Source organism: Bubalus kerabau, chromosome 9, assembly GCF_029407905.1.
Source record: "Bubalus kerabau isolate K-KA32 ecotype Philippines breed swamp buffalo chromosome 9, PCC_UOA_SB_1v2, whole genome shotgun sequence".
NCBI lineage: Eukaryota > Metazoa > Chordata > Mammalia > Artiodactyla > Bovidae > Bubalus > Bubalus kerabau.
In genome coordinates, this window is record NC_073632.1 from 68,789,946 (window position 1) to 68,812,810 (window position 22,865).

The 22,865-nt window shown below is 43.2% G+C and overlaps 2 long non-coding RNA genes across 4 annotated transcripts; one reads left to right on the forward strand and one right to left on the reverse strand.

Moving 5' to 3' along the window:
• Positions 1–1,648: 1,648 nt before the first annotated feature.
• On the reverse strand, positions 1,649–5,890 carry LOC129619974 (uncharacterized). Its single transcript, XR_008698329.1, has 3 exons — positions 5,440–5,890; positions 4,550–4,590; positions 1,649–2,041 (listed from the first exon to the last, which is right to left on the reverse strand). It is a non-coding gene; the product is annotated as an uncharacterized LOC129619974 (long non-coding RNA).
• Positions 5,037–20,051, forward strand: LOC129619970 (uncharacterized). 3 transcript variants are annotated; one of them, XR_008698325.1, is made up of 6 exons: positions 5,037–5,337; positions 9,192–9,368; positions 12,200–12,564; positions 17,042–17,187; positions 17,524–17,586; positions 18,393–20,051. It is a non-coding gene; the product is annotated as an uncharacterized LOC129619970 (long non-coding RNA). The 3 variants fall into 3 exon arrangements; XR_008698323.1 differs by having other exon boundaries at positions 17,524–20,051; XR_008698324.1 differs by lacking the exon at positions 12,200–12,564 and having other exon boundaries at positions 17,524–20,051.
• Positions 20,052–22,865: the final 2,814 nt, after the last annotated feature.

Below are 22,865 nucleotides of genomic sequence, written 5' to 3' on the forward strand. Positions count from 1 at the left end.
TTCCTTGGCATAAAGGGTCCTTCTAGGTTAATTCCATTTGAAATAAACCTGGGGAAGAAATTGGACGGGTCTTGTCTGGGCCCACGAATGTCAAAGAAAACCAGAGCTCTGGGTTGTAAGCCAGTTTAGAAAGTTAGGACTCTTCAACACCACTTTGATTTTGATCTTCCCTCTGCAAAAGGGAGACCATGAAGTAAAAAAAAATGGAAAGCTGCTGAGTTTCAGGGAACCAATGAAGCAGGAAAATAATGGTGATGATAGCGGAGAAAGTTCATGTTAAGCTCAGTGATGTTTAGAAGTGCCACCTGTGTGCTGACATTGACTTAGACCAGCAGCCAGAGGAAGACGCTAGTTCAGTGGAAGGTGAGGAGTCTGGGTCTGGCAGGCAAGCGGAGATATCAAGTAGAAACTTAGCAAGGCTGGTCTAGGGCTGAAGGGAATAAAGATTTGGGACTATCTTCCCAGATGTGCTCAACGAAGCTCTATCAAGGGGAACAAAACGCCTCAGAAGAAAAGCAGAAGAGAGGAGGTCTGGAGATAAAAGCTTGGGAGTACTTATTTAGGTGGGAAGAGGAATGCTGATCAGAGAAATGAATAAACTGAAGACTGTCACAGATACAGTAAGAAGGAATACTCTCAAGTCGGGGAAAGGAGGGCTGGGGGCAAATAATAACATAAAAATTGAGAAGGGTAAGGGCTGTGAACAAACAAAGCAAGATGGAGGCCAGAGGCTAGGTGGGATCAATCATGCACGTAGGGGACTTCCCCAATTTCCAGTGGTTAAGACTCCGAACTCCCGATGCAGGGTGCACAGGTTCAATCCCTGGTCAGGAAACTAAGATCCCACACGCCACAACTAAAGATCCCATGTGCCTCAGTGAAGACCTGGCACAGCAAAATAAATAAATATTTTTTAAAAATCCTGCAGATAGATGATGGGCTTCCTTGGCAAAGAAGAGGAACCAGTCTCTCAAGTACAAAACGTTTATGTGGGCAGAAGGGAAAATGTTCAGAGAACTGCTATTTACAATAGGAGATGGTTTTAGACTCTAGTTTTCTTGAAGGACTTCAAAAGAATACTATGGCATAACTGGCCTGGATGAGGTTGTGGTTTTAATGGTGGGGTCTTCAAACTCTTCTACTGGAGTTGGTGGAAATGGTCCAAGTATAACCTGGTTACTGGATCTGTGGACCCAGCTTGGGAAGCAGCAGTCTTGAGTGCTTAAGACTCTGCACTTCCAATGCAGGTGAGTGTAGGTTCGATCCCTGGTGGGGAAACTAGGATCCCATATGCCTCTGGGCAGGGCAACTGCACTGTGTAAAGGGAGGAGTGCGGAGTGCACTCTCTGCTCCAAGGGCACCGCAGCGAGAGCTGGATGTGTGGCTCCTAACTCATTTCTCACATAAACCTCACGGGAGTGTCAAGGATTTTCATTCTACACACCGACTGAAATGTGCTATCTTCCATAATTGCGTTCAACCCACCAGGTGGGTGGATTTGCATGAAACAATTCATTGCTCATAGTTCAGTTCAGTTCAGTCTCTCAGTCATGTCCGACTTTTTGATGTGCCCCCCCTTTTTTTGTCTTTATTGAATTCATTACAATGTTTGTTTTATGTTTTTTTGGCTGAGAGGCATGTGGAATCTTAGCTCCCCAAACAGGGATAGAACCCTCACACCCTGCATTCGAAGGTGAAGTGTTGCTGGCTAAAGTCTTGGCTTTCTCTGTCACTGAAGCGGAATTTTAAAATATGGAAATACAGTCTGGAAGAAATAGAAAAGTGGCTTTAATTCTCAGCTAGTGGAGAGGGGAACACAGTAGGTTCATGCCTCAGGAACTGTGCTCCCCTCCATGAGGAGTTTAGGGGCTTATATTAGAAGAGGGCTCACAGTCAGGAGTCTGTGATGAGGAACAAAGGTGTTAAGAACTTGATTTCTTCCTCTTGCATTGTTTCAAAGACAGTCATAGGCTGGTGTCAGTAACCCAGTAATTGATTCTGGCCGTTTGGTGGCTCTTCAGCCTTCTTTCTGATAAGGGTCCTGTAAGGATAAATACCAGACACAGGATGTATTTAGCATACGGTCAAAGGGAAATAGATGTGAAGTGCAGCTCCTACAGAGTTAATTAGATAAAAACCTTTCAAAACTACTTTTTGTTCAAGCCTGAACATTCCTAGTTTTTTTCACTTTAACTGCTTCTAACTCTGCATGTCTGTAACTAAGTTTGCTTTTCTGTCCCCTAACTCTGTCAGCTGTAGGTGATTATACAGTTATGATTAAAAGGCTGACAGCTTTTATTGAGATATGATTTACTTGCAGTAAAATGCACAGACTTTAAGTATACAGTTCAATGAGTTTTAAAGTATATTCTGCTTAACCTGTCTTTCTATTAAGAGACAGAACATTTCTGACACCTCATAAAGTCCCTACCTGCCACATTTCTAATAATTCCTTGTGTTCACCTCCCCCTGACCTGACATCCAATATTCTGAGTTCTATCACCATTAAATTTGTTCTGTCATTTCTAAAGCTTCATATAAATGGGATTATAAGGTAGGTTCCCTTCTGTGTCTGGCTCTTCTCACTCAATATAGCATTTTTGAGATGAATTCATGTCATTACATGTATCTGTAGTTCATTCCTATTTGCTGCTGAGAAGTAGCCTCTTGTTTGAATAAACCATGATTTCTTCTTCCATTCTCATGTGGTAGACATTTGGATAATTTCTGGTTTGGAAAAATAAAGCTTCTTATAATAATGATGGTAACAAATAGTGACGTTGTAACTCATAAACAAAGAAACTAGCAGGTGTATGTGAGTGTGTGCCTGACATCGCACAGAAACATGTTCATCCGATTCCTGGATTAGGGACTTCCATGGCAGTCCAGTGGTTACGACTTCTGTTGCAGTGAAAAGGAAAGAAGAAAAGAGGAATGAGTTTCTTTTTTTTCTTTTCCTTTACTGAGAACAAAGAAGATAAAGTCTTAAAAAAAAAAAGAAGTTCCTGGGCTAAAGCTCAGAGGTGGCGAACATACACTTGAAGTTTGCTTTGGTTGAACACAGTGGGTGAGTGAGGAATTTGTAGACGTTGGAAGGATGAAGCAGAATTCATGCAGTTTAAACAAGTTGTTATCAGGAGTCCCTGGTGGTTCAGTGGTGAAGACCCCACAGGCTGCGGAGCAACTAAGCTCATTCACCACAACTATTGAGCCTGTGTTCTAGAGCCCGTGCTCCTCAACAAGAGAAACCGCCCCGATGAGAAGCCCGAACACCACAACCAGGGAGTAGCCCCTGCTTGCTCTAACTAGAGAAAGTCTGCTCAGCAATGAAGATCCAGCAAAGCCAAAAATAAAAATAAACAAATAAAAGTAGTTTTGAAAGGTTTTTATCTATCAGTTGCAACCAAATGAAATAGGCTTGGTTGGAAAATGCATGTCTACAATTTAGAGATGAGCCACTCCTGATGGGCTATTCATCATTCCATTTTACAGCAGAGAACTTTCTTGGGCTCTTAGCTTCCTTAGGTGTAAAATAGAGGCATTAATTCCTACCTAGCCAACCTCCCAGGGCTGTTGTGAGAAGCAAATGGGAAACTGTTAGCTTAGAGCTCTAATTGCAAGGTGGGTGGTGTCTGTAACGAATTCACAGTTTTCCCTTGAGAGACTAGAGTGGAACATTTGACACGTCATGTACTTTTTGTTTGTTAAATCATTTACCTCCCCAAGAAATAAGCACTGTTGCTATCATTTCCATTTTACAGACGAAAAACTTGAAGCCTGTGCAGGTTTACCACCCAGAAGCCACACAGCTATAAATAGCATCTCTAGGATTTGAACCCAGGTAGAATTGGCTCTAATCTGAGCTGTTACTATTGTGCCATCTGTCTTTCTAAGAAGTTGTCATTATACCTCCTCCTAGCCACCCACGTTACAGGAACTGTCTTCAGCCTTTATTTCCTCGTGGGAGGGTTGCTATATTCAAATTCTTTGGCATGTTATCTAACAGATGTAACAGAAATGAAAGCTTGCCTAAAAGCTAATGGTCGTCCTAGAGGCTTGCTGTGACATAGCTCAGCCAGTCGTATTCTTGGTGTAAACTTTGTATTTGCACAATAATCAAAACCACCAACCTGCTGGAACAGATCCCAGGAGCTCCCACCTATAGCTGCCTTTCCCAGGACACACAGCATGGTGTCCAACTGATGTGGGAAATGCCCATGGCATTGAATGCTAAGAAGTGAGCATCCCTACACCCAAGGCCATTTGGTCATTTACTAAATGTCTCCATCCCCAGTGCCTGCGCAGTTTGGACTTGCTTCTTAACAGACTCCTTCAGCACCTCAGTGGCCACCTCCTTCTGTCTGAGAGGCCATGAATAACTGAGCTGGGGAAGAAGCTTGCAAGACTGGGTGTGGACAGGTGGGGCTGGACAGACCAGCTTTTCATTTACATTTAAAAATTACTAGTTGGAGGGAAGGGATAAATGAGGAATTGGGAATTAACAGACAAACACTACTACATATAAGATAAATAAACAGCAAGAACCTACTTGTTCAGCACAGGGAACTATCTTCAATAGCTTGTAATAACCTATAATGGAAGAGAATCTGAAAAAGTTGTACATATATATATGTATATAATTGAATTGCTTTGCTGTACACTTGAGACATTGTAAATCAACTATACTTCAATTAAAAAAAAAATTACTAGGGATCAACAGACTAATGCCTGTAAATTGACCTGAAAGTAAAACATGGTTTTTAAGCAAAAAAGTTATGTCTAAAAATTGCACTTCCCTAACACTGAGGTTTCAAAGTGTGAGCTGTGGACATACTAAAGGTGGATGAGACTTCACTCAGCAACTTCTGAAACAACTGAATACACAACTCAAGAACCAGCTGAGAAAACCACCTGCAGCTGCTCTCTTTAGCATATTCTATAGAACAATTGACTGGCTTCCCAGGTGGCGCTAGTGGTAAAGAACCTGCCGGCCAATGCAGGAGACATAAGAGATACAAGTTCGATCCCTGGGTTGGGAGGATCCCCTGGAGGAAGAAATGGCAACCCACTCCAGTGTTAATGCCTGGAGAATCCCATGGACAGAGGAGTGACGTAGCACACCACCCATAAAGTAATTAAAAGCAGAAGTCATGGATCCAAAGACCACATCACCAGGGATTGGCCAGCTCTCTCTCCAGCATTGACTAAAAACAGGAAATTACAGTTGTACCTAAATGGAACTAATAAAACCAGAACCTTCTATGACTTTATAGCCACTTGGAAAAAGCAGCTACAACCAAATAACCCATCTGGAGCTGTGTTCTGTTACTAAATGAGGTGAATTAACCTGGGGAGCCCCAACACGTATTCCCAGCTGGAATAGTCATGATTCTGTACATTTGAGCCACCACCAGTGAAGGGCTACAACCCTCCATGTACCTGTAATGTTCACATCTGAGCTGTCCTGGGTGTTTTCTCGGTGGGGAGGCAGAACATGGAGGAGAGAAATTGCAGAGGCCCCCAAAGAAATCCTAACCCCAACTCTCAGAGGGCAGAAGGTGGACACAGGCTACAAACAACCCATGTCACTGACTCAATCTCCAGCACCTTCTTTCTCCTTAAAGCAAAGAACCATGTCATCTGAAAACATGGAGACGAATACAGTCTGAGACTTGCTGTTTAAAAAGATTTTTTAACAGATTCAAAGAAAAAATGGAATTTGTTAGCTTATTTTACTAAATTATATGCAAACAAAGTTAATCTATGAGCCAAGAAAGTGACATGCTGAAAAAAGTTAAATAGTGAAGGGAAGGTGAATAAGTCACCCCCAAATAGGCCACTTTGGCATGTGGATTGTTTTGAACTGAAGGCAATCAAGACCCAGCAGACTCAGGGAAGACTTTTACTTTCCCTTAACTGCCTAAAAGAACTTAGATAGGGGGCCTGGTCCAGGAAAAGAGATCCTAGTAGAGACAACATTTTATTTGAACGACCTATCTACGTGGAAGGATGAACATTTAACCATCAAATACCAGCTCTTCTTATCTTCTTGTGAATTACCCTCCTCCCTTTGGAAGACTCAGGCCCGTGGTCCAATTCTTTATTTTGGCTGCACTGCATATGGGATCCTAGTTCCCCGACCAGGGATCAAACCCCTGCCGCCTGCCTTGAAAATGCAGGGTCTTATCCACTGTACTGCCAGGGAAGTACCCCTACCCAATGCTTGACCAAGGATGGCATATAAGTCTCAGTTGCCCAATTTAACTCTGGGTCTCAAATTTTTATGGGAATCCTATATATACAAAATTAAATTTGGTTGTTCTCTTATTAATCTGTCTTATGTCAATTTAATTATTAGACCAGCCAAAGAAGCTAGAATGGAAGAAGGGAAAAATTGTCTACCCCTAGAACATTAAATTGCATTGTCACATATTAAATTGCACAACTGTCCTTTTCTGCTGGATGTTGACTCATGAGTTCAGTTTAAGCCTGTTGTTTATTTAGTCATACAATTAAATTACATTCTTTCTTTTCTTCAAGAGTTGAATAGGTCCAAATGTGGCTTCTGACTCAAAGAATTCATTCTAAACCACTGCCAGAAAAACCCTTTATTTCATGCTAATGAATCAGTTTCTCAAATTAGCAGGGAAAAATCTGGAACTAATTAACTAAAAGATCTGAGTTGTCATCAAACTGCCTTGGGAAACATATTGAGTAAGATAACAAAATCATTTTACAGACCAGCCAGGAAGGGAAAGCAGGATATAGAGTCAATAGAAAAGCATGGGCCCTGGGACTGAAAGCACAAATTTTCCTATTTATTAGCTACATATCCTGGGGAAAATGATGTCTTAAGGCCTTGGTTTCCTCACTGATGAAGCAAAAGTAGTAACCTAAGTCTGCCTCCGAGTTCATTCTTGGGGCCCAGTGAATCTTGTAAAAATGTTTTATAAATGCCAAAGGGCCATTTGATTGCAAACTACAATTATTTAGTAGTCCAGCTGCTTTGGAGACAAAAAGTCCTTGTGTTTTACATCCAGCTTTCAGACCATGTAAGGCTGCTGCTGCTGCTGTTGGTCAGTCGTGTCCGACTGTCTGTGACCCCATGGACTGTAGCACACCAGGCTTCCCTGTCCTTCACTGTCTCCCCAAGTCTGCTCAAGTTCATGTCCATTGAGTTGGTGTTGCCATCCAACCATCTCATCCTCTGCCGCCCCCTTGTCCTTTTGCCTTCAAAGGCTGCTGAGGGGACCCCATATCCTCACCCACTCTTCCATCCTAACAGACTCCCTGAGGGGCTCCATATGATTAATGCAGCTTTAGACCTAGATTGATCTCACAGTATTTCCTTTCTTCTCCACAGTGACTCCCCTGGAGCCAGAACAAGAATATCAAAGTCCATCAACAGAAAACAAGGGGACTTTTTATATACTTGAACCTAGAAACGTGTTAAGTGAGATAATAAAATTTTTTGCATACTCGAACCTAGAAGAATGTGGTTTTTAAAAACAGATTTGGGAAGGAATTAAGTTGCCTTCAACAATTTTGCTGTGATTCCAGTAGAGGGCGACAGGGCTGCACTGACTCTCCTACTGGAGTGAAGTCAAGGGAAGTGAAAGTCGCGCAGTCGTGTCCGGCTCTTTGCGACCGCATGGACTTCTCCAGGGAATTCTCCAGGCCAGAATACTGGAGTGGGTAGCCGTTCCCTTCTCCAGGGGATCTTCCCCACCCAGGGATCGAACCTGGGTCTTTCGCATTGCAGGCGGATTTTTAATCATCTGAGCCACCTGGGAACTGCAATGTAATTCAAAGGTTAATACCACAAAGAGCCTGTCTTCTTGCAGGAGATGAGGTTCGATTATTGGATCAGGAAGGTCACCTGCAGGAGGAAATGGCAACCTACTCCAATATTCTTACTTGGGAAATCCCATGGACAGAGGAGTCTGGTGGTCTATAGTCCTTGGGGTCGCAAAGAGTCAGACTTGACTTAGCAACTGAACAACAGTCGCAGTTATAATATTTTTGTGGAGAAAAGACATTACTGAAGGCCATTATGCTTTCAGTTGCACTTCCAAACACTTCCAAAATGGGTTTGAACTTTTTTTTTTAATTGCTGGAGCCACTTGGGCTTTTGCAAACTGAATGCTTTCACCTTTGGTGAGCAATGGGCACCGCTGGTGGCTGAGCTAGCAGTCATCCTGTTTTCCCTCTTCCTGAATCAGAACTTTGGTTTTGCTCAAGTATCTCCCCATTCCTAGTCCAGAAGAGATCCTGTCTAGTCTGAACTAATCAGAGCATGTTTTAACCTGGTAAAAGCAACTGGTCCAGGAGTGGACTTAGAACCTTTCTTGGTCCAGTCAGACTGAAGTATAGGGCTTATCTATTATGATCTGGAAGAAAGCTTTTCCTCCTTCTTTCCCACTGGATACGAATGTGGAATGAAAGTGGAAGCTTGTTGGCTTTTGCAATCATATTGTAACCATGAGTACGATGGCCAAAGGAAAAAGGAGGAGAGAAGGAAAGAACCAGGTTTTTGGTAGCATCACTAAATCCAACAACCCTGTCACCTGGACTTCTTGTCTTGAGAGGTGATACATTTCTGTTTAAACCTGCTTGTGTCAATCTTTTATTTTTTGCAGATATCATGCTTATATGGATTAATGAACTCCATTCAGTTTCCCCAAGGCCACCTACTAGCTGGGCTGACATAGGGGCCAAGAGTAACTACTTTGGACTACTCTTCATTTTAAACTATCTATTGGTTTTCCCTGGGTCACTTGTTGAGGATGTTATTGAGTATTATTCTTTTAATTGACCCAGTGCTTTAAAGATATTTGTTATTTATTCTTAGTCCTAGATGGATCTGTAACTTAGAAGGGTTATCGCTCCAAGTGAGAGATTGCAGCACAGCAAGTCAAAACATGTCCAAAGTCACCCAAGATGTCCACGACTGTGCTGAAAATACCATGTACTTCATAAGTACTCCATTCATTTCTAGTTCTACCCTGATGGTGGGAAAAATTAAAGTTAACTAACATAGCAAATTATGGTCATTTTTTAAAATTTTATTCATTTATTTTTGGTTGCACTGGGTCTTCGTTGCTGTGCTCAGGCTTTCTCTTGTGGTGAACGGGGCTACTCTCTAGTTGGGGTGTGTGGGCTTCTCATTGTGATGGCTTCTCTTGTTGCAGAACATGGACTCTAGGGCGTGTGATCTACAGTAGTTGCATCACATGGGCTCAGTAGTTGTGGCTCATGGGCTGAGTTGCCCCACAGCATGTGAAATCTTCCTGGGCTGAAGATTGAACCCGAGTCCCCTGCATCGGCAGACAGATTCTTAACCACTGGACCATCAGGGAAGTCCTATGGTAATTAAAAAAAATAGAAATCTTTACTGCTGCCTCCTTTGTTCTCTTTTTCAAAGGGTGGGAGATGATATATGTGTTTTTACTTATCGATTTTTCATTGCTAGTTAATATTTATAGCTTCTAAAAACCATATTATAAAAGTCTTTCATGGCTTGTGGTAGAAAGAACTTGCCAAAGCAGGAGGACTGAGCGACTTCACTTTCACTTTTCACTTTCCTGCACTGGAGAAGGAAATGGCAATCCACTCCAGTGTTCTTGCCTGGAGAATCCCAGGGACGGGGGAGCCTGGTGGGCTGCCGTCTACGGGGTCGCACAGAGTCGGACACGACTGAAGTGACGTAGTAGTAGTGGTGGTAGTGGTTGCCTCACAGGAAGGAGACCTAGTTACTCAGCATCCAAAGGACTTTGGCCAAGTGTTCGATGGCTTGTTCAGAGAAGCACCAGATAAATGATCTAAGCATTCATGAAACAGTTATTATTCGGCTATAATAATGAGAAATAAGAGAAGGGCATGGCAACCCACTCCGATATTCTTGCCCGGAGAATCCCATGAACAGAGGAGCCTGGCAGGCTGTAGTCCATAGCTTTGCACAGAGTTGGACATGACTGAAGCAACTTAGCATGCACGCAGGCGTGAGAAATAAAGAACCAAAAAGGAGGGGAGTTCCCTCGTGGCCCAGTGTTTAGGACTTAGTGCTTTCACTGCCATGGCCTGGGTTCAGTCCCTGGTTGGGGAACTAAGATCCTGTGGGCTGTGCAGGACACCAAAAGATAAAATAAAAAAGGGATGTCATTTTTCAGCTAACAGTATACAAGATCTTGTGCTCAGTGCTGATGTGATTAAAAGATGACTAAAATACAGTAATGACATTTGTATAGTCTTCCTTAGAGAAAGAAGACTAATACAGTATATGGGAAAACAAGTAGTCAACCATTTTAGGCAGCAGATAATTAAATGCCTGCTGAGAAAGACAGAAGGCAGAAGGAGAAGAGGGCGACAGAGGGCCAAATGGTTGGATGGCATCACCGGTGCAATGGACATGAACTTGGGCAGACTTCAGGAGCTGGTGAGGGACAGGAAGGCCTGGCATGCTGCAGTCCATGGGGTCACGAAGAGCAGGACATGACTTGGTGACTGAACAACAACAACAATTAAATGCCAAAGGTAAGAGGTATAGAAGTGCTATCAGTATACAGAAGAAAAGGGCTTAGAGTGAGCTACTATGATCAGGGGAGGTTTTTTACAGAGAAGCACTAAATAGGGTGGTTTGGATTTGAATGAACTTGCAAAGTGAGAGAATTGGGGCAGTTACAGTATTGGGTTTAAAAAATGGTATCAGTACTAGTCAGGAGTAATTTTTGTGTCAAACACTGTTGTTGAAAAATTTCTCCCAAATGTATTAATACATGAGCATCTGAAATAGTTAACAATATTTTAGAATATTTCAAAATTAAACTTAGAAAAAATGTAAATATATTTATACATTATCTTCCTTAAGAAATAAAAGCATTGGGCATTTAATAGGTTCATTTATTCATATACTAAATATTTATGGAGCACCCATGGTGAACCAGCTAAGGTTCCAAGTGATGAGCAAAACTAATATGCCTCACTGACGATTAAAATCTTAGGGATATCAATAAGATATGTTCAGATCACAAGACTTATACTGTAAAAAAAAAAGTTAACTCAAGTACCTGAAGCTTCTTATTAATTTAGATTTCCCATTAGAGATGAAAATTTCTGTATGGATGGTGGGTAGTCTCTGAATGCGCTTCCCAGGTATCACTACTGGTAAAGAACCTGTCTGCCAATGTGGGAGATGCAGGTTTGATCCATTGCTCAGGAAGATCCCCTGGAGGAAGGAATGGTAACCCACTCCAGTATTCTTGCCTGGGGAATCCCAGGGACAGAGGAGCCTGGTGGACTGTAGTCCATAGGGCTGCAAAGAGTTGGACACGACTGAAGCAACTTGGCACGCACAGTCTCCAGACAGCCTATTGTCGTTGCCATATTAAATAACTTGAATTAAGTACTTTAAGTGTTTTTAGTGGGACTGGTGGTTCAACAGGGAAGGGGCAACAGGGAAATGAGAAAGAGAGTGCACATTACAGATGGGCTTTAAAGGACCTAGGGATCAAGGACTCTGACCTGAATTAGAATAGCAGTGCAGAACTGGGGTGGTAACTGAGCTGCTCATCATAAATACCAGCCTTTCAAAAAGCCTCAGATGAATGGTCTGACTGACTTTTGTCCCCTTTCTCTTTAGTCTGGATGCTCTGACTGACCTGAAAAGTTTAGCTCTATATTATAAAGCAGGCCAGGAGGAAAGGGACCCAGTAAACCCTAACAAAAGGGGTTTATTGGAATAGAAGCTGCAATTCTAGTCACTGCTACCTGATTCCTAAGATGGAAAGCAAAGTTGGAGAGTTTGGCAGATGGCTGAGTGTTCCTCCAAATTTACTCTCCTTTTTTCCCATAGTGATGGAATTTTAGCTGAATATAAGATGACTCAGCTAGAGACTGCATTTATCAGACTCCTCACAGCTAGGAGTGGCTATGTGGCCAGGTTTTTGCCAATGGAATGTAAATAAAAGTGATGACTACAGCTCTTGTGTCACTTGTGAAATTGCTTGCCTTTCATTTCTTCTCCTTGCCTCTCTCAGTGGCCGGGACCACAGTCTTCGTGGCCACCCAGCTTTGTGCATCTAAGGACCACACACCAAGAAAGGGCAGCAAGACAAAAAAGGCCATCATATGCAGCAGACACCCCCAGCAGCCTAGGTTATTTGCCTCTGAATTTTTACTCTTCTGTCTTATTTATCTTCAGATGTCTTGTCAACTCCTTCCCATGTCCACGTCCTGCAGACGGACACAGATACTCTGCAATGGAGTCATGTGGTGTTAATGGAAAAAAACAAAACAACATCCATCAAGAGTACTTACAAGCAGGAAAGTAGCAAAGATCACACAGTTTTCTGAGCTCTCCTGATCCCCCTGAGTTGTGTTGGGCATGGTTGACTGGGGCTAAATGGCTCCAGGGTGGGCTCCTACCATCCAGCTCTGCCATGGGAGCTTCCTGGTGAAGGAAGAAGTGGCTCTGTTGGGAAAGTTCAGCACGTGGTATCAGCCTGTGCTTCCACTGCACTAACTCAGATCTGCTGAGCCAGCTCTCTACAAAGCTACTGAGAAAAGGTAGGAAATGCCCTTGTGACGCCATCCAGATTTGTTCTCTGTGGTTATGTCCAGGCTTCTGGCTGCTGGAGCTAGTCCATGGTTCTCCAAACAAGAAAGAAAGAGATTTTCTAATCTGGGCATCAAAAAGCCATTTAATGTCCTTCTCAATGCCTTCTTGGCCTGGAGAACTTTTTAATATACTCAACCCCAGAATCATCCCTCTTTGCTACTTTGGTTCTTCAACAAGTCACTATTGGCTTCCTAGGTGGCTCAGTGGTAAAGAATCCACCTGCCAATGCCGGAGACAGGAAACTTGGGTTCAATCCCTGAGTCGAGAAGATCCCCTGGATAAGGAAATGCAACCCACTTCAGTATTCTTGCCTGGGAAATCCCATGGACAGAGGAGCCTGGTGGGCTAAAGTCCATGGGGTCACAAAGAGTCCGAAATGACTGAGCACAGATGTGCACGCGCGCGCGCACACACACACACACACAATCAACTAAGTATCCAATGATGCTTGGCTTATATTGACTTCTGGAGACATCAGATATTCTGCCTTTCTTTCTGTGTGTTGAACTGTTTCCAACATGTATTTATTGAAAGTGCTTTATTCTGATTTACACAAGAGGATTTACTTATGACTCACATAACCATAAAATGAACACATGTGAAAGAATTTGCTTAATTCATTAATTAGTGAGGGAACATGCTATAACTGGTTCAAATGAGGATTTGCTTTTCAGAGATTTATATTCTCTAGTGGACAAGAGGAATAATTTGCATAGCTATGGACAGGAGAGATATGTATTACTATTAGTTTTCTACATGTTAATATCTACCTTTCACAGGGTTGTAAAATAGCGTAAAGAAAATCAACACTCTTCCACGTTGGTGGGAATGTAAATTGTTACAGCCACTATAGAGAACAGTTTGGAGGTTCCTTAAAAAACTGAAAATAGAGCTACCATATAATCCAGCAATCCCATTCCTAGGTGTGTATCTGGAGCAAACCATACTTCAAAAAGATACATGCATCCAAATGTTCATTGCAGCATTTACAATAGCCAAGACATAGAAGCAATTAAATGTTCATTGATGGGTGAATGGATAAAGATGTGGTACATATATACAATAGAATACTGCGCAGCCATAAAAAAGAATGAAATGATGCCATTTGCAGCAACACAAATGGACCTAGACATTATCATACTACATGAAGTCAGACAGAGAAAGATAAATATCATGTGATATCACATATAAGTGAGATCTAAAAAAAATGATCCAAATGAACTTATTTACAAAGCAAAAACTGACTAAAAGACTTAGCAAACAAACTGAGTTACCAAAAGCGAAAGGCATGGTTTAGTTCAGTTCAGTTCAGTTCATTCGTGTCTGACTCTTTGCGACCCCATGGACTGCAGCACTCCAGGCTTCCCTGTTCATCACCAACTCCGGGAGTTTACTCAAACTCATGTCCATTGAGTTGGTGATGCCACCCAACCATCTCTTTCTCTGTCGTCCCCTTCTCTTCCTGCCTTCAATCTTTCCCAGCATCAGGGTCTTTTCAACTGAGTCAGCTCTCCGCATCAGGTGGCCAAAGTATTGGAGTTTCAGCTTCAATATCAGTGCTTCCAATGAACGTTCAGGACTGATTTCCTTTAGGATGGACTGGTTGGATCTCCTTGCAGTCCAAGGGACTCTCAAGAGTCTTCTCCAACACCACAGTTCAAAAGCATCAATTCTTCGGCACTCAGCTTTCTTTATAATCCAACTCTCACATCCATACATGACTACTGGAAAAAACATAGCCTTGACTAGATGGACCTTTGTTGGCAAAGTAATGTCTCTGCTTTTTAACATGCTGTCTATGTTGGTCATAACTTTTCTTCCAAGGAGTAAGCTTCTTTTAATTTCATGGCTGCAATCACCATCTGCAGTGATTTTGGAGTCCAAAAAAATAAAGTCAGCCGCTGTTTTCACTGTTTCCCCATCTATTTGCCATGAAGTGATGGGACCAGATGCCATGATCTTCGTTTTCTGAATGTTGAGTTTTAAGCCAACTTTTTCACTCTCCTCTTTCACTTTCATCAAAAGGCTCTTTAGTTCTTCACTTTCTGCCATAAGGGTGGTGTCATCTGCATATCTGAGGTTATTGATATTTCTCCCAGCAATCTTGATTCCAGCTTGTGCTTCCTCCAGCCCAGTATTTCTCATGATGTACTCTGCATATAAGTTAAATAAACAGGGTGACAATATACAGCCTTGACGTACTCCTTTTCCTATTTGGAACCAGCCTGTTGTTCCATGCCCAGCTGTAACTGTTGCTTCCTGACCTGCATACAGGTTTCTCAAGACGCAGGTCAGGTGGTCTGGTATTCCCATCTCTTTCAGAATTTTCCACATTTTATTGTGATCCACACAGTCAAAGGCTTTGGCATAATCAATAAAGCAGAAATAGATATTTTTCTGGAACTCTCTTGCTTTTTCGATGATCCAGTGGATGTTGGCAATTTGATCTCTTGTTCCTCTGCCTTTTCTAAAACCAGCTTGAACATTTGGAAGTTCACGGTTCACGTATTGCTAAAGCCTGGCTTGGAGAATTTTGAGCATTACTTTACTAGTGTGTGAAATGAATGCAATTTGTGTGGTAGTTTGAACATTCTTTGGCATTGCCTTTCTTAGGGATTGGAATGAAAACCGACCTTTTCCAGTCCTGTGGCCACTGCTGAGTTTTCCAAATTTGCCGGCATATAGAGTGCAGCACTTTTACAGCATCATCTTTTAGGATTTGAAATAGTTCAACTGGAATTCCATCACCTCCACTAGCTTTGTTTGTAGTGAGGTGGGGAGAGATAAATTAGGAGTTTGGATTAACACATACACACTACTACATATAAAATAGATAATCAATAAGGACCTTAGTGTATAGGATAGGGAATGCTACTCAATAGTCTGTAATAATCTATATGGGAAAAGAATATGAAAAAGAACAGATATATGTATGTGTGTGTGCTCAGTTTTGTCTGACTCTTTGCAACCCCATGGATTGTAACCTGCCAGGCTCCTCTGTCCACGGAATTTTCCATCCAAGAATACTGGAGGGGGTTGCCATTTCCTGATCCAGGGCATCTTCCTGACCGAGGGATGGAACCGGCATCTCTTGCACCTCCTGCATTGGCAGGCAGACTCTTTACCACTGTGCCACCTTGGAAGTTCAGATATTGTATGCTGCTGCTGCTGCTGCTAAGTCGCTTCAGTCGTGTCCGACTCTGTGCGACCCCATAGACTGCAGCCCACCAGGCTCCCCCGTCCCTGGGATTCTCCAGGCAAGAACACTGGAGTGGGTTGCCATTTCCTTCTCCAATGCAGGAAAGTGAAAGTGAAGATGCTCAGTCATGTCCAACTCTTAGCAGCCACATCGACTGCAGCCTACCAGGCTCCTCCATCCATGGGATTTGCCAGGCAAGAGTACTGGAGTGGGGTGCCATTGCCTTCTTCCCAGATACTGTGTATGTATGACTAAATGACTTTGCTGTACACCTGAAACTAATACAACACTGTAGATCAAACAGACTCCAGTATACAGAAAAAAATGCAGAAAAAGAAAGCATTTACTATCCTCCACATCGAAGCAAAACAAACAAACAAAACAAAGAAAATAAAAACCACATCCGTAGAGGATGAGAAGATTCCTGGAGGGTCCACCAGACAAGGATTAGCCTTCTACTGAAATGAAATGAAAGTCACTCAGTCGTGTTTGACTCTTTGTGACCCCACGGACTGTACCGTTCATGGAATTCTCCAGGCCAGAATACTGGAGTGGGTAGCCATTCCCTTCTCCAGGGGATCTTCCCAACCCAGGGATTGAACCCAGGTCTCCTGCATTGCAGGTGGATTCTTTACCAGCTGAACCACAAGGGAAGCCCTACTAAAGTGTTAGCCAAATAGACAACCCACCCAGTTACAGAGCCCTGAGTTTCCACAGATTCATCCACAAAAAGGAGTGGGGGTGGGGAACTGTCCAAATCCAGCCCTCAGCTGAAGCAAATAATAATGGCTAAAAGCTTAAAATAGATCCAGGGAGGAGCTCATTTTCGGGGCATAAGAAGCAATTCAGCACCTCAGGCAGTTCTGGATTTGGGAATTGTTTTGGTTCCTCCTTACTTCCTTCTATTTGTTGGACCAGAAATTCATACAGAGCTTTCTGAACTAATTCACCAGGTCTGATGATGAGCTTATTTAGACCAGCCAAAATAATTGTTAGCCAGGGACACAGGACTTCAACCTCCCTGCAGAAAATCCCTGACATCTGACGTAGGAGGATTTATAGGTTTAGTGGAAATTGCTTTCTCCTGCTCTCCAGATTACAGACTGTGGGTTGAATTTTTTTTTTCCGTGAATAAACATCTTTCTAATAATGAACAGACCGATAATGTCTTAAGAGAGAAAAAGAACATCCTTTTCCTTTTTTTTTTTTTTTTGCTGTTTCTTCAGAGAACTATTTGGATTTGGAAACCCACGTTGGCCATCCAGAATATGAAAGTTGGCGTTTTCTTTTTGTGGTGGGCGTGGGTTTTGCCTACTGAAAGCAGAGTGCACTGGCGAAAAAGAGACATACAGGAGATGTCAAAGAAAGGCAGGTGAGTGGACATTTCAGCACAGAGGATTTAGGGGGAGATGGTGTGTGCAGCGAGCTTCTGGTTTCATTGTGGAATCGTTTCCAGTATGTGGTGTTTCCTGGGGATGCCCTTTGCCTTCTTGCTCCTTTTCCCTTTGTTCTCCTGCTTCCTTCCCCTCTTTTTACGATGTTAGAATTATGTTTTCTTTTTAAATGATGCTTAGATTTGGTACAGTGCTATCATTGCATATTCTCCAGTCTCTTAGGAATTTTCCTGGGTGAAAAGATTCTGGGGAAAAAAAAAGCATATATGCATGTTAAAAATAACAAGGGCAATTATTTGATGTTTGCATCCTAGGTTGGAGAAAATCTGGGAATTCTCAAATGACTGATGGGACCTCTAATTAGTGAGAATGATTATGTGAGTTCTAATTATTTCTGCTAGATGTGTAGATCCCTTTTACAATCTTTTAAAAGAGAACAAAACAGCTTTCTTCAAGCTATATGGCCCGGAGGATCGTTAGATTGTCCCCATGTGTAAACTGGGAGGGTACAGGGGTGGACCAGCCTGAGGACCAGCTGCTGATGGTTGCCAGCAAGGTACGTGCCGCCCTGGCTGTGCCAGCCCGCAGAAGGAGCTCAGACAGAAACAGACCGATCCTTCAGCATCAGCTTCACCAGGGTGGCTCTGTGACTGTGCTGGTAATGGAAATGCATGTCTGCACACCTGTTTGCCTGATATGCATCAATAAAATAGGATATTTGGAGACCCCACTCCCCACCCCCAAAACCAGCTCTCTCTTAACTGATGAAGAGATGGAGGCAGGAAGGGCATTCTTGATTCTTGGTTCTTTATTATCCTGAGTTCAAATTGAGCTTTAGCTTTCTTCATCTCTGAATGTAAGATGAGCAGAGGTCATAAGTATCAATTACTATGGGACTTTCTTGGTGGTTCAGTGGTTAAACCTTCTTCCTTCCTGTGCAGGGGGTGTAGGTTCAATCCCCAGTCAGAGCACTAAGATCCAACATGCCACAAGGTGTGGCCAAAAACTTTTTTAAAAAAAGCAAAATTGATGAATATGAAAGGAAATCCGGCTTCTTGGAGTCTGGGGCTAGTGGGAGGGCTGGGTGTCTGACTCCTGAGAGACCCACTCTGGGTTTGAGAGAGCCCTTCGCACCTGGGCTTCTGAACAGCCAGCTATGGCTCACAGCCCTTGTTTCAAACAGTTTTAGCAACATATCAAAGTTAAGGAGCTGAGATATCCACTGGTCGTGGTGAGCCCAGGACACAGACTGTTGTGCACAAGACACGTGTCTCATCACTGTCAGCGTCAGAGGCTGCTGGACAAACAGTGGCATTTGTGGAGCGGAGCCGCCGTAGAGATGATCTGAACCAAATGTGCTCTCGAGGATTACAGATGACAGCAACAAATTCTATTGGTTGTCACCAAAAACTTTTCTGCCTCTCTCCCAAGCCAGAGTTAGAGGGGTGACTTATTAGGAATACCAGTGAGTCACTAGTGGTCAAGAGTCTGCCTGCCGATGCAGGAGATCCAAAGACTCAGGGTGGATCCCTGGGTCAGGAAGATCCTCTGGAGAAGGAAATGGCAATCCACTTCTATATTCTTGCCTGGAAAATCCCATGGACAGAGGAGTCTGGTGGGCTACAGTCCATAGGGTCACAAAGAGTGAGACATGGCTGAGCGCGCACACACACAAAATGACAAAGTGAGTCCTGAAAGCAAAATAAATTTTCTTTTAAAAATTACTTAAAGGAACTTTTATTTTTATTATGAAAGACACATTATTTTAAAAACCACAGGAAAAAAATGTTTTGTTTTGTTTTGTTTTTATTTTTAAAAAATGTTTTTGAATGCACAAAAATCACCCATAATCCCCAAAACCTAGAAATAACATTGTTAACATTTTTGTGTATTTTCTTCTGTTTTTTTTAATAAGCATGTATTGAATATTAACTAGACTGGGGTTTTTCTATGCATATAGTTTTGTAACCTTATTGTACTTAATGTGATTTTATCTGCATATTTTCTTATTTGAAGTATATAGTGTTATCATTGGAATGAACACACTAAAAAGTGTCATAACAATTATAACTGCTTAAGTATCTTCCTCTGCTTACAATATTTAACTGCTTTCTCTTTGTTATTATAAATATTCTGTCTGGATATCTTTGTATATAAGGTCATTGTTTATGTGCATGATTATTTAATTAGGGTAGACTCCTGGAAGTATATTAGACCAAATGGCATAAGAACATTTAAAGTTCCAGTATAACTGGCAGAATTGCTTTCCAAAATGGTGAACCCAGCCAGGTGTTTTGTTTTTATGTAGCCTAAGTTTTTAAAGGGCTCACTTAATTTTAGCCAGACTCTAAACTCGTAAACTGCTGGTAATTTGTAGCCAGGCTGCTTTTCACGGTTCATACTAATAACATAAGAAGCAAGGTGAACACATGCACACGGTGAGGGTGAGGCTAGTGAGGGGCCAATGATGCAAAATTTAAAGTGACCCTTAGGAATTCCCTGGCGGTCCAATGGTTACTACTCTTTCCACTGCCAAGGGCATGGGTTTGATCCCTGGTCAGGGAACTAAGATCCCACAAGCTGCAGAGCACGACTGAAAAATAAATAGCTGGCTGAATAAATGAATATGGCCTTGCACGACCCAAGAGTAAGGGCCTTCTTACATTTTGTGTCTCACTTGGGGCTTACTTTAGTCTCTGCCCTGGCAAATAATTTCTGTGTTTTTCTCAGCATCTTCTTGGGAGATATAGCCAGATGGGACGCACCTTCATGAAACGTGCTGGATAAAGATCAGAGTGCCAGGGCATTGAGCAGTGTTTTTAGAATGTATCAATACTTATGGTCTCTCCCTCCCCCTTGGAAGAATGAAAATCTAGCCTGTCTACACTACAGGCCCCTGGACAAATTCCTACTCAAGCTCTGGAAGCACAAACCGATCCCATCAGAAGCAAAGTACCATTAGCATTCTTGTCTGTAATGCTATAGAACTCAAATTTAAACTGCAGGAAAGAGAGGTTCTAAGAGTTGCAGCTGATTTCCATTTGGGGAGGTGACACTGGTGGCAGGGTGGCAGGAGGATGCAGAAGGAGTTGCAAGGCAGACAGAAAAAGTCATCCAGAGTCCCTGCTTTAGACCAGATGAGAGACGGTGAGAGCCGGAGCTAGGACGGTACTAGTGGGATGAAGTGAACAGGGATGGGGGAAGATGGATGAGAACTTTCAGGAGGCAGAATTGTTAGGATTAGACTGGGTGGGAGTCTAGCAGGTATCTGGAAGGTGTAACTGGGTAGGGGGAGTGCCTGGGAAGGGAGAGCAGGAGGAGAAGCAGGTTTGGGGGCAAAGAGGATGAGATCAGTATGAGCACGTGGACCTGGGTGTGCTTACAAGCTACTAGGAGATGGTTGTCCATTTGACAGGAAGGGCTCTAGGTCTGTGGCTCAAAAGAGAATTAGGGTCTGGAGATGTAGTTGTAAAGAGAGTTCCTTGGTGGTGATGGATGAAGTGACCCAAAGACAGCATGAGATAAGAGCAGGACAAAGAGAGCTGTGATGAGCAACATTCAAGGCGAGGATGAAGAGGACTCCATGGGGACCTCCCTGGTGGTCCAGTGGTCAGGAATTCACCTTGCAATGCAGGGGACACGGGTTCAATCTCTGGTTGAGGAACTAAGATCCCACATACTGCAGGGCTACTGAGCTTGCTCACCACGAGGAAAGATCCCGTATGACACAACTAGAGGATTCAGGGAAGGAAGCTGGAAATGGGTGATCAGAGAAACAGGTGTAAAACAGGAATGGAGAGGTGTCAAAGGGGCTAAGGGAGCATCTACGGGACAGTTATCAGATGCGTGTTACAGAGCAGACACCGCCCTGGGCAGTGGGTGCCTCATCAGTGACCAAGTCAGGTACACACTCTCCCCACAAGAGGCTTACGGACCAGAGAGGCGTTCAGTTGAGGTGTCAAAGGTTTCCAGAAGGAGGGAGCAATCCATGTGGATTGCAAAACCTGGTGAGTCAGATCCCACCAGGGTCAAAATCAGTCAGGTAGAGGGCCAAGATGCAAGCTCCACTTATGGGATGAAGAGCCGTTAACAATGTCAGTGGGAGGAGATGGGCAGCGGTGTGTTGAGGAGAGGAGAAAATGGGAGTGAATGTGGTTCACTTTTACAAGAAGCCTGGCTGTCAACTGGACCACTGAGACTAGAAGAAAGTGAGGGCGATAGACAGTGATGGGAGCTTGCAGCGGATTCAGGTGATGAAGGGCAGAGGCCAGGAGGGAGGAGGTTGTTGACTGTCAGAACCTGTCCTGACAAAGCACAAACCTCTGGGTTATGGGTGGGGTCTCTTTGATCGCCCTACACCTCTTTTATTATATTTTTATGTCAAAACATTTTTTCTTAATTTGGCTGTGTTGGGTCTTAGTTGAGGCATTCAGGACATAGTTCCCTGATCAGGAATTGAACCTGGGCCCTCTGCACTGGGAGTGTGGAGTCTTAACTACTGGACCACCAGGGAAATCCTGTGATTTTTTCTTTTAAGTTAACAGTGTTCTCTCTCCATTGTATCCCTTCATTCTCCAGAGAGCTTGCTAAAACTTTGAGTCTTTGTGCTTCTCACTCTTGTCTGGTTACCAAGCGCCGCTCATCCTGATAGTTTCCTGAACCTTCACTGGGCTGCTCCAGGGCTCACCACACCCATCTCTTCCCTCTTCCTCTGGCTCATTTTTTTTTCCTTCTCCAACATTTAGCATAGATGTCACCTTTTTTGAGGACCTTCCTTGGCCCTCCCCAACCCCTGCATCTGAAGTCTCAGATGACTTTTTCCCGAGCTTCCATGGCCCCCATCTATCCTACCTCAGACAACTGATGATTCAGCATTATCAGCCTATGAGCCCCCTGAGAGCTGTCTGCCCAGGCTGCCATAACAAAACACCGCAGGTTGGGTGGCTTAAACAACAAACATTCGTTTTCTCAAGTCCTGGAGGCTAGAAGGCCGTGATCAAGATGGTGGCAACTTTGGTTTCTGGGAAGGGATCTCTTCCGGGCTTGTAGATGCCACCTTTCTGCTGTGTCCTCATAGTGTCTTTCCTCTGGGCTCACCGCTGGGGAGACGGAATGTGATGGGGAGGCTCTTTGGTGTCTCTTCCTCTTCCTAAGTGGACACCAGTTTCAATTAACCTTAAATACCTTCCTAAAGGCCCTGCCTCCAAATACAGTCACGTGGAGCCTTACGGGACTATATGAATGGGCGGGCACAGTTTAGTTACAACAAGGGCTCAGCTAACACCTTTATCCTTGTCTCCCCAGGTTCAAGTACAATATCTGATAAATAGCAGATATTCAAGAAATGTTGGGCATGAATAAATGAGAGACTCTTAACCCTTCCTTTTCTTGTACTTCACTCATTCATTCATGCATTCAACAAATATGTATTGATGACACTCTGCTCCAGGCACTGGAAGAAGCAGTGAGCAAATTGGACCTCACCCCTTCCTCTACGGAACTTCAAAGTCCTTGGAAATGCCCCCCTTTTAAAGATGAGAAGAGAAAGGCCCAGAAAAGTACAGAAGTCATGCCAGGTCACACAGTGTACCCTCAGAGTTCTGCATCCCCCGTTTCTCTACTTCCTGCGCCCAACTCTGACCACCGTAAGAAGAGA